Source organism: Peromyscus maniculatus, chromosome 6, assembly GCF_049852395.1.
Source record: "Peromyscus maniculatus bairdii isolate BWxNUB_F1_BW_parent chromosome 6, HU_Pman_BW_mat_3.1, whole genome shotgun sequence".
Classification (NCBI taxonomy): domain Eukaryota; kingdom Metazoa; phylum Chordata; class Mammalia; order Rodentia; family Cricetidae; genus Peromyscus; species Peromyscus maniculatus.
The window spans coordinates 79,284,909-79,302,698 of record NC_134857.1 but is presented as its reverse complement, the minus strand read 5'-3'; the positions used below and the strand labels follow the sequence as shown (position 1 = coordinate 79,302,698).

General features: G+C 39.3%; 1 protein-coding gene and 1 long non-coding RNA gene across 2 annotated transcripts in view; one reads left to right on the top strand and one right to left on the bottom strand.

Moving 5' to 3' along the window:
* LOC143273932 (2-Hydroxyacid oxidase 2-like) overlaps window positions 1-17,790 on the top strand; it is a 393,436-nt gene that overhangs the window by 237,433 nt on the left and 138,213 nt on the right. The gene's annotated exons all lie outside the window — the stretch shown is intronic.
* The window catches only part of LOC143273929 (uncharacterized), a 44,753-nt gene continuing 28,018 nt past the window's right edge, over window positions 1,056-17,790 (bottom strand). Inside the window, exon 3 of the long non-coding RNA XR_013052264.1 lies at window positions 1,056-3,273. This is a non-coding gene — a long non-coding RNA (uncharacterized LOC143273929). The remainder of the gene's footprint in view (window positions 3,274-17,790) is intronic.

Below are 17,790 nucleotides of genomic sequence, written 5' to 3'. Positions count from 1 at the left end.
ACACACAGAAGTGTCCCAGGAGTGAACAGGACTCCCTTTTAAACCATATAGGATGGATCAGAAGCATGGGCCTGCTTGGTAAGGGACCTTTATTCTCAACCAGCAAGCTGCGATGAGATTTCTTTAGTGACAAGGGCGATGGTTAGAAAGATATGGTTTTTCCAAAGACTGGGATTGAAATCCAATCTCAATTAAGTTAAGAGATCTTCAATTAAGACTGTCTGGCCTTCTTGGCCTTACCAGCTCTCAGGAGCCAAGACAGGATCTCCTTAGGCACCACAAATACAAGAAGCATTTTCCAATAAGATTTCTTTTAGATGTCAGTTCTCCATGGCCCTTAAAATCCTTTTTCACATGAAAGGTCAATTTGCTTCTGAATCCAAGTCCTGGATTTGTCAATCAAATGTTGTGACAAAAAATGAAAGGCATCACATAAATAAAGCATATTGTTTTTAAACCCTAATTGTTTAATATCAGGGAAAAAAACCCACTAAATTTGGAGTCAACCAGAGCTTCTCTCCCGTTTATCATCTTGCCAAAAGTATTTGCATAAGCTGTACAAACACGAAGGCACAGTACCGATTTTGTGTTGTCATTCCATTGAGAATGACATGTGCAGATGTTCCTGGAAAGGCATACTGAAATCCATCGCACAGACACCATCATGTTGTGATGAGGGCAAACAAAAGGATGCTGAAGTATTTTCTGTGTTTCAAGACAAAGATTTTTTTTAAGCAGGAAAAGATAAAAATAACTTGTCTAGTAAATTTCCAAGAGAATTTATAAAATGTATGCTCTTTTGGCAAGAATCGTAAGCTGTTTGTTCATTCATTGTTTTTGAACTTCTGAAAGGAGTGAAAATTGGCTTTTCCCCTTTGAACATGAATAGAATATTTCTTTCCTAAAAAGAATTTGTGGAATCAGTTTGCTCTATAACAGAGATAATAATAATTCATATACATACACATATATATGTATGTGTGTGTTTAATCTATGTATCTATGTATCATCTGTCTGTCTCTATCTATCTATCTATCTATCTATCTATCTATCTATCTATCTATCTATCTATCTATCTATCTATCTATCTATTTATCCATCCATCAACATATCTATCTATCTTTTAAGAAGGAAGATAAATGTTTTACTAAAAGAAGAGAATAAGGAAATTTTCAGCTTTTGAGGGACATACATCTGGACTGGTGAGTGGGTTTGACCTGAATTCTATTTTGTGAGAGCCCAGCCTTAAGAAATTTAACCAGAATTGAAGTTGTTCAACAACCCAACTATGTTAGAAGATTCACTACATATGTAACACAATAGAGGGGCTATCCCGGGGCCCTTTATCCAGAAAGCTGAAAAGTGCATTGCAATTTTCTGGGCAACAATTTTAAAATATAACATTTATTAATTAATTTCTTCATGCCAGTACAAACAAATATCAGGTATATTTTATATCAAGAGTGTACTCTAGGGATGGAGAGTGAAGTAATGAAGTCTATCATTTCTGTAACACCGAAAATAACAACAAAAGAAAACTGGTCCAGATAGGAGAGACAGGAACACAGGCACAGTAAACAAAAACTCAAACAGATTTCATCCTTGGTTATGCAGCGCACATTACATGGTGAGGACTGTAGAGGGATTGGTTAATTTCTTGGAGGGATCAGAACCAGCTTTACAAAAGTAGTATTAGATGAAGTGGTCCCTCAAATATAAAAGAGCTCTCTAGATGAAGGAGAAGGGAGAGGGCTTACAGAGATAGAAAGGGGGAAGTAGGCTCAAAAAAGGAAGGAAATGATGGCAAACCCGATGAGAAGGGGACCCAGGTAATGGCAGAAGGAGAGGAAATGTGAAGGAAGCACACCCTTCAAGGGACTGGAGAGCATTTGACCTTTAGGCAAAAGGTGGCAACCAGAGGTTTTGCAGCAGGGGAGATGCTATCAGATCATCTGTCTTTGGAAGAGAAATTCTGAGTCTGTGGAGCAGGACAGAAGTCTTGAGTTGGACCTTAGTGTGTGTCAGAAACAGTTATGGCAAGAGACACTGAGAAACTAACTCAGTCCAGGGCTATAGGAGTGGAGAGGACAGGAGAGATCTGACAAAAAAAGTATAAAGAAGATGGAAGCACATTATTTGGTCTTTAGAGCAACTCTGAAGTAAGTAAACATTCCCATTAAAAACATCTATAAGGCTAACAACTCACTCAAGGACACAGACATTAAATGACAAAGCTAAGATTTGAACCAATGACTTCTAGATGCCAATGCCCATAGTACCTTTTCTTTCTACTCAGAATTAGACAGAATTGATACAAAATTAAATATTTTTTCACTTTCCTAAACTTTGTGAGAATGAATGTGAGTGCTCCCACCTCTGAAAGTCCATGGGGAAGACAATTCTGGGAGGTCCAATTTTGCAGAAGAGACCACGCCCGTGTTCACCATGTGTGGGTCTGCACTTATTTTCTATCACCAATAACAAATTATTATGAACTTGGTGACTTAAGTATTTCAAGTTCCAGGAGACCATCACTTCCTCCATCCGTCATAATCTGGGTCCTACTCACATCACGTCACTCTGGTCTCTCTGCCTCTCTCTTTAGTGTTGCATTTGTGGTCATGCGTGCAATGGCACTTGCCACAGTGCAAATGTGGAGCTCAGAGGACAGCTGTCGAGAATCAGTCCTCATCTTTCTACCTTGTGTTTGAGGCAAGGTCTATCTTGTTTTCACTGCTGCATCCATGTACTACTACATCCAGCGTCTTATATGGATTCTGGGGATTAACTCGGGCTCAGCAAGCCCCTTTACTCACCAGGCCATTTCTCATGCCCCTTTCCTCCTTCACCTTTAAGGATCCCCATGGTTGCACAGGATCCACTTGACAATCCATGATAATCTCCTTTTGTAGAGTCTGGTGAATAGCAGCTTTGCTTCTACCTGCAATGCCAATTCTCTTTCATTATGTAACATCTTGAGGTTAAGATGCAGAAATCTAAGGGAAAGGAGACTTTATTCTGCCTGTCATGAATTTTGTTTCAGTGCTCTATACTTTATTTTTGCTTTGCTAGTCCCAGACACATAAGAAATGATTGGAGAACCATTGGCAAGTGAAGAGTTAACTATACATCCAAGAAGCACAAGGTCCTCTTGACAATGTTGAATGTGGGATATACCAAGTGGGCTCAGAGCTGGGCAGCTGGAGTAGGCGGTTCACATCTTCAAGAAATGCTCATCAAGCCATGACCAGTGGAAAGCAGGACAGCAGTCACCTGGGAAACCGAGTAAACATAAACATACAGCCATCCATCACTGCCATCTGGAAGAAATTGGGTAGTGAGGGTTTTCCTGTTAGGGTTTGCTGCAGTATTTATTTGTGTAGCTGGAGATTCCAGACCAGCCTTTCTGTCAGCGGTGCTTCAGCAAAGAGCATAGACCTGAGCTCCGACCTAGAACTAAAACACACCACCTTTATATATGCACGTGGATGTAAATATTGCCAGCAGACAGGTCACTCAAGAGATAGGTGCCCATATTTCCAAGTCTAAACAATCTCTGTATATCATACCAGGGGGCCCAGTGTGCCTACTGGCAATACTACCTTTAGAAAAGATTGAAGTCTCATGAATGCTGCTTGTGTTCTGCTCTGTCCAAGAAGCTATGGTGTCTAGAATTGTTAGTCCACTAACTTTACCCAGGTCAATGAGCTCAGGTCTACATGTGCTAGCAAGACAGGCCTTGAATTGGACCCCTGTATAGAATGCTATGCTGAGTTTTAAGCGCTTTTCTGAGAGTCCTCACTGATGGTGAAGAATGTATTTTCAGCTGCTGCCCTAGTGGTGATAGATGTGCCCTGTTCCCATCACATGCTCCTACTCTGTCTGCCAAGTGAGTCAAAGTGTATTTACAAGGCAGCCAGCTGAGGTTGCAAGGGGCAAGTCTGAGGCATGGACCAGAGCAAAGTGAAGTGACCCACACAGGGAACAAACCTATGCCCTTGGCCTCCTAAGCATCATGCCTTTACAGGCTCAGATAATAAGGTCCTTGGAAAGTTGGCCCTTTTACTCCATCCACATGCAGCATTGAAATATGCAACACTGAAATACATAAAGGCAGCCTTGCCTGTCTGCAGCAGAGGGAACTTTCAGATCAGACTCCTGAGCTTACATCTGCTCTCACCTTCATATATTTGGGGACCTCTCATTAGATGACACTAAGAACCAGCACAGCCATCCTTTTACTGTTATTGTTATTTTCAGTGCTGGGGATTGAACCTAGTCATATTCCCAGACCAAAACAGGCTTTCTCTAAGTTGCTCAGGCTGGCTTGGAATTCCTTCTGTAGCCCAGGCAAGCTTGGCCTTGTGATCCTCCTGCTTCAACCTCCAGAATGGCTGCAGTTATAGGCCCCTGACACCAGGCCTGGCTTCAAAGACATTCTTTTACAAAGCATTTCTCAAAAGGATTCATTTATTTATTTTTAGTGTATGTGTGCTCATGCATGCTTGCATGCATATGCACATGTCTCCAGGTATGCGTGGTCACCATGTGCACACCTGGCACCCAGGGAGACTAGAAGAAGTTGTTGGGTCCTATGGAACTAGAGCTATAGATGACTGTGAACCGCCTGATATAGGTGCTGGGAGCTGAACTTGGGTCCTCTGCAAGGGTATTAAGTGCTCTTAACTGTGGAGCCATCTCTTCAGCCCCCTCAAACATATTCCTGATAGACTGTGTACTGTACCAGCTCTCCATTCCCATCCATGATTACAGTGTGAGCGGCTGTAGGTTCTGGACTATGCTGAATCCAGTTAGTGTTACAGAGTCAAGCCTTGAAGTGACCAATCCCATGTTAGCAAAATGAATTTTAAATGGATGAATTTAAGAGATAAATACAATTTTCACATATTTCTGCCTTTATTTTCAAAGGTGGGTTTCAAATTCCTTACATCATTTATTACCTTTTTTTTCACGAATGAGAAATACACTAATATATTACTGCCCACAGGAAGCATAATGCAAGCCCCAGATAGAAGCCACACACATACTGTAAAATTTTCTAGTAATTACATTAAATTAGGTTAAAAAGTTGGGGAACTTAACATTTATTTTCTTTTACCCAATATGAGTAAAGTGCTATAGTTTCACATATAAGTTATATAAACATTATGAATGAGCTATTTTTCCTTTTTATTGAAAATAGATTGTTTTCTTACATAATATATCCTGATTATGGTTTCCCCTACCTCCATTCCTCCCAGTCCTTCCCACTTCCCTCCCATTCACATCCACTTCTTTCCTGCCTCTCATCAGAAAAGAACATGCTTCTAAGAGATAATAATAAAATATAACAAAACAAAATATAATGAAATAAAACTAAAACTATTACACTGGAGTTGTCAAACAGAAGAAAAGATCCTAATAGAAGGCACAAGAACAAGAGACCCATTCATTCTCACACTCAGGAATCCTGTTGAAAACACTAAACTAGAAGCCATGCTAGATATGCAGAGGATCTGATGCAGACCTGTGCAGGCCCTGCGCATGCTGCCTCTGTTTCTGTGAGTTCATATGAACTTGGATGATGTGAGTGAGCTGTTTTTGTCTTCTGTATAATCTCTGCCTATCTCTCTCTGGACAAGCCACAGCTCAGTCACTTGTGGTGGCTACTGTGACAACCAACAGCACAGCTCCACAGATACCTACCTTCACTGGTCAGTGTCACTGGTTGACATCTGAACAGCAGTTACAAGGAATCCTTACTTTCATTAGGTTATTTGTAACGGCCATGCTGATAAGTGCTCATGTTTCTACTCTGTAGTTGAGGACACCCAGGGTCCATTTCAAGCTAGTGGGTGACTGGGCTGGGATTTAGAGGCAGGTATTCTAGGTCTGCTGTATTCTCCCACACCACACCTGTTGCTACTATAGAAACCCCAAGGGGGTGCAGGACAGCTGGGGTTGCTTCTCAGCACTTGGGTGCAGTGGCTTTTAGCTTTAATTGACTCTCACAATGGAGATAATTTCAGTCAAATGTGTCAGGTAGACCATTCCATGTTATAGATGATGTCATTCCACCACCAGACTGGCCTAAGTCTCAGCTTGCAAGTGCCAGCCTGACTCCTTCCACACTTTTAACAAATGCCTCAGCTCTGATTGAACAGCTTAGACCTTGAAAATTAGCCCAGCTTATGGGATGGCACATTTCTCCCACGCCAATTGCATTTTGTTCGTTTTAGAGTTCCTCGTTCTCTTCCTTCTGATATCTAATAGCAACTTGTGATGAAACTTCCTAGTTTAGTTTCCAGCTACCCACAGCTCATATAGATCTAATTCTAGTAATTTCAAAATGTTAAGTTTCACTCTGGATGGCCTACAAAGACCATTTACCAGGAACTCTGCTGATGTGGTTTTTCTACACACACACACACACACACACACACACACACACACACACACACACACACACACACACACAAAATGACTGAGGTCTAATTTTAGACTAGATGATTCTTAAAAACCTTGTCCCTTCTGTACTGAATCCACATCTTCTCCCTGTCAGATCAGCTTCATCAGGAATGACCTTGACCAGACATCAAGAACATTTAAGAGTAAGCAAAAAAGGCTGATCCTAAAATATACACGTGGTTTTCCCCTTTTCATGATTAACACACCATTAAGGTTTAGTATACTCAGCACGAGGATGGAGGACTGTCTTGCCTCCCCATGCCCTTTATCACATCCCATGCTCATGCCATACTCCCATCAGCATCCCTGCAAGCTTCCTGAACATACCCAGTGGTCTCAGGACTGTGACCTCTACATCCAGTGCTCAGTTCTTCCACTCTTGCCTCTGTAGATGACTCTTTGCTCTGGGAATCCCTGATGCTGTTCAGACCTCTAGCACAAAGTCCAGAGTGTGCTGCTGCAGGCTTTGTTCACAGGACAAACAAAATCACCAGAGGCAAGGACAATGCCTAGGACGGAGAAGCAGGTGTCCTAGTTCATTAATTTTTTCATGAATTATCAGCATTCCTTTGCCCATCAAGATCCCTGTATATGAATAAGAATTGAGTTACTGACAAGGAATAGATATTTGTACAAAGATTTCATCTAATGCAAAACACATCCTATCAAAAGGTGCTGAACACCATTACCGGCTATTGATTGAAGCCTAGAATAAGAGAGAGCCTATTAATGAGCTGCTGAAGGAGACTAGGACAAAAGCCTAAGTACCACACATCACATACATGTATTGGATTATTTTGCTGACCCATTTTTTATGTACAAATATTATGTGTAAATCTGAAAAGGAATGAGGAGCAAAACTCATACTGTGGATAAGCATGTGAAAGGTACATTAATCCTAGGAAACAGTTTGGCACATAGCACATACCACTCCTAGATATATAACTGGGAAGTAAAAATATGTACGTACACACACACACACACACACACACACACACACACACACACACACACACTCACTCACACATACATACATAGGCAACTGTGGTGGTACATCAAAGAAATAGAATAGTTTTCAGCAATAAAATAGAAGGAGCTAGAGATACATGCAATTGTAGCATGAATCTTAGAGGTCTTATTAATAAAATCAAGCCTGAGGCCAGTTTTTGGGGTGAATGCTGGAAGATCAGAGAGACAGAACAGGCCACAGCTTCTTCATCTTGCCAGTTCCTCAGCTGATCCTGTTTCCTCAGACTGGAAGCCTCTGAGTCCTCATATACCAATGGATCTCAGCTGAACTGTTGCTCAAAAGCCTGAATGCTTAACCAGCCAAATGCTGCTAGTTTCTGGTCTTCATGCCTTATATATCTTTCTGCTTTCTGCCATCACTCCCTGGAATTAAAGGCTCACTTCTTGGGATTAAAGGTGTGTGTCACCATGCCTGGCTGTTTCTGATGTGGCCTTGAACTCACAGAGATTCCAGAGGGATTTCTACCTCTGGAATGCTAGGATTAAAGGCATGTGCTACCACTGCCTAACCTCTGTGTTTAATATTGTGGCTGTTCCGTTTTCTGACCCCAGATAAGTTTATTAGTGTGCACAGTATTTCGGGGAACACAATACCACCACATGCAATGTCATGGCTATATCTCAAATGTGCTACGGCATGTGGAAGAAGCTCAAAGATTGTGTATTGAATAGTAGGCTAGGGTAACATTTTGGCAAATGCAAATTTAAAAGAACAAAAAATGTATTAGTGGTTGTTTGTGGGGTGAAAGTTCAGGGAAGGACTGGACAAGAGTACATGAGGAAGCTTCTGGGTGGAGGGAAATGTCTGATAGTCTGATTGAAGTGCTGACTGCTGGGAGGTAGTTTGTCAGAGTTAATCACATCTACAGTGGATTATATGGGTGATTTCACAGTCCATAAATCATTCCTCAAAAGCCTTTTCCTTTCCCTCCCCCTCTCTTCCCTTCTCTTTCTTTTCTCCTTTCGTTCTGTTTCTGTGTTTCTTTTTGCAGGAAAGAAAGTGAAAGCCCACTGAGATAAATGAGGGCAGTTTTCTCACTAGAAGAAGACACAGCTCTAACCCCATCCCTCCTAGCTGACCTCAGTCCTTGATGGAAACCAGAAATGGTGAAATTGATATTTGCTGAATGGAAAAGAAAACATGGGGTGATTTTAAGTGCATAAAATTAAGTATAGGTTTCAAACAATGAATTAAGGGTGCATTGTGATAACTGAATTATGGGCTATGACAAGTGGAAGGAAAAAAGGATACTTGAGAAGTGTATGAAAGCTTACTCCTTTTGAGTATCACATGCAAGTCTACTTCTCAGATGAGATTACCAGGAATCGTAACGTAAGAATCAAAATGCACCCAACTATATTTTCAAATTTTTATTTGATTTTAAATAAACATTTCACTTGGTTAAGAAAATATCTGAAGTTATATTTCATAGGGACACCCCCTGTTAAAGAATTAGATGCAAGTTTATTTATACTTAAATTTCATGGTGACTTTCAGGAGCATTTTTATTAGTGAAGCAAAAAGCAAAAGACTTGGGCAATTTTCAGGATATATAAGTTAAGGAGAGAGAAATTCAGCCTATTAACAGAGAGTTGATGATATTTGGAAAAAATCAGAAAATTAAAGTGTTTATAATCAAAATCTATAAAACATTTTGAAGAGTTCCTGACTTTTAAATATTTAAAGCTGATGCCAAGTGGGCAATATAAGAAAGTATAAACTCCATAATATAATATCATCATATGAAACATCTCACAAATTTAATTTTCAGGATATTTTACTAGTATCTATTCAATGTGCATAGTGTTGAGTGTCACACAATCAGTTCCCTTCAAGTCAATAACATTCTTTGACCATGGTCACCTTGCCCCACTCTCTTACATTAGTCCCCTCCTTCTGCTAATCTCCATTGCTCTGTTTTCCCTTCTGCGATCATGCCATATATTTACATATATGAATAAATAGCTTATTCATTTATAAATACTTAATATGAACTTTAAAAAAAAGACTTTTCAAGGTGTTTGAGAGGTAGCTCAATGGTATATGTACTTATATGTAGTAGGAGAAACCTACTTGAAGGTACCAGGTAATCACCAAAAGAAGGCAAAAAACTACTGGTGAAACAATTCTTCCAAAATAGTGTCTGTTATGGGGGAGATTTGCTTTTATAAACCTGCTGCTTGAGAACACTTTGCAGTCCACACAACACAGGGTGACAAGATTTTAAAAAGAGAACATTAGTGTGAGCATCTTGAGGGAGCCTTAGAATTCAGGGTCCCTAGAGTGGATGCATAATAAAGCGAAACATTTTTGGAGTGTGCTACCCAATATTCTGACTATAAAGCTATTGGAAATTGTTAGCTCCCAGGGGAAGAAGAGCCCATTTTCTTTAACGATGTGGCCCCAGGTAGGTTTCCCTGTACTCCATACTCCAGTGAGTACTGAGAGAGAGAGAGAGAGAGAGAGAGAGAGAGAGAGAGAGAGAGAGAGAGAGAGAGAGAGAGAGTTAAGTGCTGACCTAGAACCCACTTTGCTCCTGTTTCTAAGTCTCAGTGTGTGGAGTGTGTGACGAAACCCAGCTTGTTTGTTGTTCCCCAATCCAGAAAGTGTATTAAATTAATCTATTAACTTTAGAAGTTTATCTACAAAGTTGTTTGGGTTTTCTAGGCACATAGTTTTGTTCTGTGCAAATTTTATTCCTTTCTCCTTATTCTCTTATGTTTTATTTTATTTTTTTTCTTCTCCTTATTGACCAATGCAGCTTTGGGCCATTTTCAAACAGGAATCCTTGTCTTATTTCTAACACTGGGAGAAAACTAGTACTTCACCATTTAACGTGGTATTTGTTTTGTAAGTTTATTTGCTATTCTTTTCATGAGTTTAATGATAGTCCTATTCTTTTACATTCCTGGTTTTAGAAATTTTCTGCTTTCTGTTTGCTTTCTTTCATTTCTCCTAATTCATAAGTTTTCCTAATTCATTTCTGTACCTCTGTGATTAGCATAGAATAGTATGTTACATTTAAAGAGTAAAATGAAGTTTTAATTGATATGTATATCTGATATGTGTTCCCTTGGAATTTGAATGAGGGAAATGGTTTTGTTATGCACACCTCAGGATGTGAACAAGTCATCAAAAGGACCAAACGTGAATATAGGAACTCTGGGGATGGGAAGGAAGCTGAAGACCAGTTCAATCACTAGTTGATGATTTAATCATTCCTGCCCATGTAAAGAAACACTAAAGTCACCTCTGGTGTGGACACTGTTTATGATGAGGTGGCAACAGTAATTGGAGGTGTGACTCATCTATCTGGTGCTTCTCTTTTTATGACATCTTTTTAGTGGTTTCAGCTACACATGCTCAATGTGGTTCTCTTTGTAGTATTCTGGTTGGCTTGGATTTGTTCACTCAGTAGAAAATCTTCTGTCATTAAATTTTAAAAACTTCTGCCTTATTTTATCTCTCTTTCCTCCTAAAACTCCTGAAGACTGTGTCCTGTACATCATTGGAGCTTTGATTTTATATTTTTCCCAGTCTTTTTGTTATTTGTATTAGATAACTTCTCTCAATCATTTAAGGTTCTGTGTTTAATTATGCTTGTTGGTGTATGCTCTCTCTCTCTCCTGTGTGTGTGTGCACAGTGTGCACTTGCATATGGAGGCCAGAGATGAACGTCCTTGAGTGCTGTTCCTCAGGTGCCATGAGACACATTGTCTCACTGGCCTGAAACCACAAAGCAGTCTGTTTACTGGCCAGCAAGCCCCAGAGATCCACATGCCACATGTCTCTGTCTCCTTGCATCAGAAACACATGTATAGACCTCCCTCAGTTTTTTTTTTAATATGGGCTCCAGGGCTGAAACTCAGGTCTTCGTGTTTGTACAGCAAGTGCCTTACTGACTGAGCAACCACCCCAGCTCTCAAAATAAAACTTTAAAAAAGATCTCAGGCTATAGTTCAGTGGTTGAAGGACTTGCCTAGCATGCCCAGAATAACCTGTGTTCAATCCCCAGTACCACAAAAGAAGAACAATATATTTTTAAAATGAAGTTTAAAGGAAATATTTACAATAGACTCAGATATTGAATATCTCGGAACAAATAAAATAAAGCACATATATCACCAAAATTAATAATGGAAGAAAATTTAAAAGGTGATCAAAATAGATCCATGGACTAGAAAACTCAATATTGTACACATCAGGTCTCCTCAGATTGATCTACAGATTTAATACAGTATTAGTTTAAACTCCATCAGATACTCTTAGAAGTAGACAAAATTTATGTGGACATGTGAAGGTCTAGGAGAACCGTTAAGACGAGTACTGGAACACTTTTTCTAGCATACATAAAAATCAGTAGATAGCAGCAATGATTGACATAGTCTGGATGTGGCACAGGAATAGACACCTGGAACAGTGAGACAGAGCACAAAGCAGAATCAGATCCACACAGAAGCACAGTGGATGCCCATTTCAGTCAGTGGTGCATAGCCAACTGGAATCTCCATGTGAGGAGAGGAGAAAAAGCAGAATATTAACTCACATATTATAGAATACACTTCAGGTGACTTTACGTCTCAAAGCAAAATATAAAGCAAAAAAGCAAATGAATATGTAGAATTGTATTTTCATGATCCTGGAGCATGTAAGGATCTTTTACTTAAAATAATTTTTCTTCATAGAGTATATTCTGATCACAGTTTCCCTTCTGCCAACTCCTCTCAGATCCTCCACAGTGACACACCTTCTTTCTCTCTTGCTTTGAAAAACCAAATGGACAAACAGGCAAAACAAATACACCCAGTGAGACTCCAGTGTGTATTTTTGGCTTCTTTAAAAAAAAAAAAAAGATCTAGTATCCATAAGTGTGTGGACTTATGTCTGGATCTTCAATTTGATTCCGTTGGTCAACCTGTCTGTTTTTATGCCAATACCATGCTGTTTTTATTACTATAGCTCTGTAGTATATCTTGAAATTGGGGATGATGATACCCCCGGCAGTTCTTTGCTTATTCAGGATTGTTTTAGCTATCTTTGTGTGTGTGTGTGTGTGTGTGTGTGTGTGTGTGTGTGTGTGTGTGTGTGTGTGTGTTTCCATATAAAATTGAAATTGGTTTTTCAATTTCTGTGAAGAATTGTGTTGGAATTTTGATGGGCATTGCATTGAGTCATTTGTAGATTACTTTTGATATTTTCAGTATATTAATCTTACCCATCCATGAGCATAGGAGATCTTTCTCTTTTCTAATACCTGGGTTAGAGTTATCCTGAGATTTTTTTTGAGGATATTGTGAAAGTTATTATTTCCCTGATTTCTTTCTCTGTCTGCTGTTTGTATATAGGAAGGCTATTGTTTTTTGTGTGCTAATATTGTATCCCGTCACTTTGCTGAAAGTGTTTATCAGCTGTAGGAGTTTCCTGGTAAAGTTTTAAGTGTCATTTATGTATTCTATTGTATCATGTGAAAATAATGATACTTTGACTTTTTCCCCTTCCTATTTGTAACCCCTTGATCTCCTTCAGTTGTCTTATTGTTGCAGCTAAGACTTCAATTACTTTATTGACAAGGTATAGAGAGAGTGAACAATATTGTCTTGCTCCCTATTTTAGTGGAAATGCTTCGAGTTTCTCTTTGTTTAGGTTGATGTTGATTGTGGGTTTGCTGTAATTATTTTTATTATGCTGAGACATGTCTCTTGTATCCTTAGTCTTTAGGACTTTTTATCACAAAGGAATGCTGGATTTTGTCCAAGAACTTTAGTGCATTTAGTGAGATGATCATGTGGTTTTTGCCTTTCAGTCTATTTATGTGGTGAATGACATGTATTTATTTATGTATATTGAACAATCCCTGCATCTCTGGGATGAACCCTACTTGAGGATGTTTTAAACAGACAAAGTAACAGGGATGGGATCAGTAGCAGCCCACCTAATATGCAGGTATTCAGAACACTCAGTTTTTGGAAACCTAACAGAGAGTCCTGGTTAGAACAGAGACCTGTTCTTTGTTTTGTTTACTTCTGCCATTGTTTCGTTTGGTTTTGTTTTCTCATCCTTATGTTTTGCTTCATTGGTTTGTTGGTAGTTTGGTTGGTTTGTATATTTTTTTTATCCAATCTATTTTTGGTGTTTGGTTTCATCCATGTTTTTACTTTTGCCTTCTTTCCTAACATTTTCTCTGATTATTATTTTTATATAATGACTTACACTTAACATAAATTGTTAACCTACTGAGTTTTAATCTTTATTCCATCAGAATGAGTGTTCATAAGTGTACTCCTTTTTTATAAATTCACTAAATCTTATCTTCCGCATTACTGCAACTGTAATAGCTCCCCTTACTGCGCTCAGATCTTAAACACATACACATCTTCCTCCTTTACCCATTCCTTTCTCACCCTAACTCTGAGTGGCAGCATCCCATGGGCTAAAGTTCAAGGCTGAATGAAAAGAAGAAAGCAAGCTAAGCACTCCCAACCATCTCTGTTCTCTGACTATAGAGGCAATATGGCCAATATGACCAGCTGCCTCAAGTTTCTACCTCTGTGGTTTTCCAACCATGGTAGACGATATCCTTGACTTTGACAGAAAATAAAGCCTATTGGCCTAACTTCCTTCCTTCCTTCCTTCCTTCCTTCCTTCCTTCCTTCCTTCCTTCCTTCCTTCCTTCCTTCCTTAAGTTGCTTTTGTCAAGTATTTCTGTCACAGGAACAAGAAAAAAAAAACTAATTAACAGGATGTTAATATAAAATCTAGGGTCATTGCTGTGATAACCTGACCACGTGCTTCTTAGGCCTTTGGAGCTCATGTGAAGGAGGAATGAAGAAGAGTTTGGAGCTTAGAGTTAGAAAAGTCCTACAGCGGTGTAAGCAGAGCTTAATGGTTCATTCTGATGAGAATTTGCAAGACCAGAATCTCAAGAGAGGTGCCAATAATGGGATCCTAACTCATAAACTTTCATAGGAGAATAGGGAGTCCATCATTAAATGGGCTATAGGCCATGTGTCTTATTTTTTTTTTCAAAGAATCTGTTTGTGATCTATCTGTTTTACTGATTTCTTCTGTTTGGCAGAAGAAATCTCAAGACAGGATATTTGTGCTCTCTAACTTTATGTCAACTTGATACAAGCTAGAGTCATCAGAGAGGAGGGAGTCCTTGAGAAAATGCCTGTATAAGATCCAGCAGTAGGCAAGCCTGTTTGACATTTTTTTTTTAATTAGTGATTGATGGGAGAGGACCTAATCCATTGTGAGTGGTGCCTCCCTGCATTGGTGGTCCCGGGTTCTATAAGAAAACAGGCTGAGCAAGCCATGGAAAACCAGCCATTAAGTAGCATCCCTCTATGGCCTCTGCATCAGCTCCTGCCTTCAGATTCCTGCTCTGTTTGATTTCTTGTCTTGACTTCCTTTAGTGATGAATGTAGAAGTGTAAGCCAAATAAACCCTTTCCTCCCCAAGTTGCTTTTTGTCATGGTGTTTCATCAAAACAATGGTAAACCTAAAGAGGACATTATTGTTCACATTATGCTATGGTTACTTCTGACTATTTTCATTCAGGTGGGAAAAAAAGCAAAAATCAGACCAGAAAAATATGAAAATTTTGTGCAATTTGGTGAAGGAAAGAATATAGATAAGTTTAAAGTTACAGACAAAGTATGTTTGGAATCATCTGTATTTGTAGGTGGTTAATACTATTAATGAGAAACCTGGATCTCTGCCTTGGGACAACAGGAAAGGCGACCCAAGGGGAAGGTCCTGACATCAAAGTCCTCATTTAGTGGAAATACAAAATTAATTTGAAAGGGGAAATACCCAAACTGAAAATACCAATGCAGCTGTAGCCCAGGGCAGGGTTGACTCAATCCTGAGATAGCAGTAGAACTTGGCTGTACCATCCACATAGTTTGGCAGACATGAGAAATGTCAGATCGAGGGATTCTTGGAGTCTTGGGCCACAGTTACAGAGGACTCTCCACAATCCCCTTGATGCTAGGCAATGTGTGCAATAGGCTCAGGGTCTCTGCAAGAAGACCCTACTAGGCTACTATATGAAGCTTTGAAAGTCAAGCTGAAGCTGCAATGGAGACTCCTGGATATTTGAGATGCCAGAACCAACAGGCACAAAGTAAGCCACAGCTATCAAGTGGAGCTGTCCCAAGAGAGCCCATATGTGATACAGGGGCAAAAATGGAGGGATAGAGCTATTCAAGTCCATTGGAGCCCAGATGATTCTATCATGAGACCCAGATGCCAAATATGAACCCATAGGACTTTGTGTTTTCCTTGTTAAGCGTTGATCTTTCTGTGGTAAGGTCTTTTCTTCTATTTATCTTCCTTTTTGGATTTGTTTACTCTGCACCAATGTGTGTTGGAAGGATGGAATTTGTTTTTTGATCACATAAGTTTTTATAGTAATGAAATCAACTCTCAGAAGTTACTCTGTACCTAAACTTTTGTAGAGTGTTAAAACTTTTAAAAGACTATAGAATTTTGAAGTTGCCCATGACTTTAGGATTAGGATTAGAACACCATTATTTAAAGTGATGTACTTGAGTGTCAAGCACATAGGGAAGGAGTTGTGATGATTAATCATAATTTTCAATTTTACTGGATTAAGAGTCAACTTAGCAACAAACTTTTAAGCATTTGTGCTGGACGTTTTCTATAGCAGGTTAACTGAGATGGGAAGACCCACCGCAAATTTGGGTAGCTTCATTTATTCCATGATTTGGAGTCCTGGAGTGAATAAAAAAGAAAAAGCAAGCTGAGTACCAGCATTCATCTTTTTGTGCTTCCTAACTGTGATTGTAATATGACAATTACCTCAAGTCCCTGCTGCCAATGCTTCCTCCTTGTGATGGACTGTACTCTCAACCTGTGAGTCAAAATAAACTATTCTATCCTTAAGTTCTTTTGTAGGTATTCTGTCACAACAAAAAAAAAAACTAACACAGTATAGTTTATGTTACAGTTTAAATGTGAAACATCCCCCACAGGCTCATGTATTGAACATTTGGTCTCCAGCAGATGGTGCTGTCTGGGGAGGTTACCAACCTTTAGGAGGCAGAGCCTTGCTGAAGGACGTATATGATTAAGGGTGGGCTGTGAGGATTTATGGCCTTACTCCACTTCCTGTTCTTTCTTTTTTTCTAGACTGCCAGTACAGTGTGACAAGCCAAGGGCATGCCCCTGCTGCCAGGCCTTCACCACCATGACAGAACGTACCTCACTAGAACTACCAGCCAAAGTAAACCCGTTCTCTCCTAAGTTGCTTTTGTCAGGGTGTTTTCTCACAGCAACACAATAAAACTAACACTAGTTACTTACATTAAAACCATTTAAAAATGGACTATGAAGACAAGGTGACTAGACATAAACAAATGGCTGATATGCACAATTGTTGTTTTGTACGTTCTGTGTTCTTATTTGTAAATGTTAGAAAGAGAAGCTGCCGACAGCTACACTGATTATAATGTGTTCTATGAAACTGATTTCAGTGCTGAATAATTGCAGGATTTGGACCAAAAGAAAACAGATAATATCCACAAAAATGGATTTGTTCATTAACAAATCTAACCAAATATCACACTCTCTGTCACCTCCTTTAATATATCGTGATATATGTGCTGCATTATCATGAAATAGCCTAGTGTCTATCAATAGATGAATGCACAATAAAAATGTGGGTAAAAATGTAATTCTATTATATACTGTTACATAAACTAAAATAACATTATGCTAAGTGAAATAAGTCTCATAAGAAAGAACAATTATTATTCCATTTTCCTGAGGAACCCAGACCAGGCAAATTCAGAGACAAAGACAAAGAACTTACTAGAGACTCAGGGTGTGAACGATTTGGAATGAGGAGTCACTAACAAATGGGTATAGATCCTCTGTCTGAGATGACAAAACATTCTGGAAGTAGAGAATGGTAGCCATCATACCACACTGAGTGTACTCAGTATCGATGAATCATATGCTTCAGATGGGAAAATGGCAAATTTTGCTATATAGAGGTATACACACATAATTCAACACAGTGTTATGTTATCTATCCCTCAATAAAGCACATGACAACAAATGCTGGTGAGGTTTTGGAGAAGGGAGTTCCTTATTGACAGCTGATGGAGCTGCTACAGTCACTATGGAAATAGGTGTGAGGATGGCTCACAAAGCTAAACATGGAACCACCACATGACCCAGCTCTACCACTCCTGAGCATATTCCACATTTCATATAAAAAAACTTCCATATTCTGAAACAGAGATATTTGCGCATCCATGTTT